The following is a 1,303-nucleotide window of genomic DNA, read 5'->3' on the forward strand; positions in this document are numbered from 1 at the left end:
TCTATAACATAGTACTTGTTTCCGCCTTATCGCTCTTTGCAAAGCGTTTTTCAATCTCAGCAAGGAAAGCTTTGGCACTATATATCTCATCCGAGATAGTACCCCTAAAGACTTCTGGAATGTTGCGCTTAATGATCGTTAGACTCATGCGATTAGAGCGATCCCACTTCTCATAATCCTTCCTCTCTTTAGAGGCACTGGATTCCGAAGGAGAAGGGGGTTGCTCTACCCTTAATGCATAGTCCAGATCCATGCAACTAAGAACAATTTCCATGTTCTCTTTCCAGTCCTTAAAATTTTCACCATTAAGGACCAGAACTGAATTCAAGTTTGCAGATATGAAAGCAATTGATGTAGCTTGTTCAAACAAAAGACAAAATTTTTAAATATGCTCACAACTTAAAATTATCAATGTGCTTAAACAATGGTATGTCCAAATGAAGATACCTAGTGCACCATTAACATCAAGTCTTTGGACAGTGATATTAACTGCAAGTGGTACTCTTGTTGTAATGATCAAACATTTATAATATGGCATGTCAACTAAAGAATCCCTCTTTGGATTGATTCATTAGTCACATGTTTAAAAACTTTAGAATTATAACATGTTTATCATCACAGGTGTGTATGATCTTCGGCCAAGTATTAGCTTTCCTTTGGGCCAACTAATACTCGCATTAATGATCACACACACTTACATCCACTATTCCTCATGAGTTATATTCATGAGAGAGGTCACTTTGGCGACATCTCACTTCAATTGGCTCACTTGAAATAATAGACAACTTAATGGACAACAAAATAATAACCAAAGTCAATGCACAAAGATACCAAAACCCCATAAATCTTAAATTTTCCCAAAAAAAAACTTTTTTTTTCCGCTTGGGCGAGCGTACACTCGCTTGGGCTAGATAAAAGACAATGCTTCTGTTCAATTCTCGCTTGAGCGAAAAATATACCATGCTTCTGCTCAATTCTCGCTGGAGCGAGAAAAAATACCATGCTTCTATTCAATTCTCGCTTGAGCGCGAGCATAGTGACAACACACGAACAGTGCGATTTCTACATTGGTCTTCTCCAAAATTTCACCCGAAATTCAAGAAAACAATAGAAAAACATTGATTCATTGTCGAATCTATGTATATGCACATGGAAAACAATCAATTTCTTATCCTAATCGATCCATGGCATGAACAAAACATCAAAACCCTAAATCAAACCAGATTTGGGGAAGAAAAGCAAGAACCCTAATTTCACACATGAATCAGATTGGGGTGGCTTTGATACTACTTGTTGGAGAATA

The sequence above is a fragment of the Lupinus angustifolius genome, chromosome LG14, assembly GCF_001865875.1.
Source record: "Lupinus angustifolius cultivar Tanjil chromosome LG14, LupAngTanjil_v1.0, whole genome shotgun sequence".
Classification (NCBI taxonomy): Eukaryota; Viridiplantae; Streptophyta; class Magnoliopsida; order Fabales; family Fabaceae; genus Lupinus; species Lupinus angustifolius.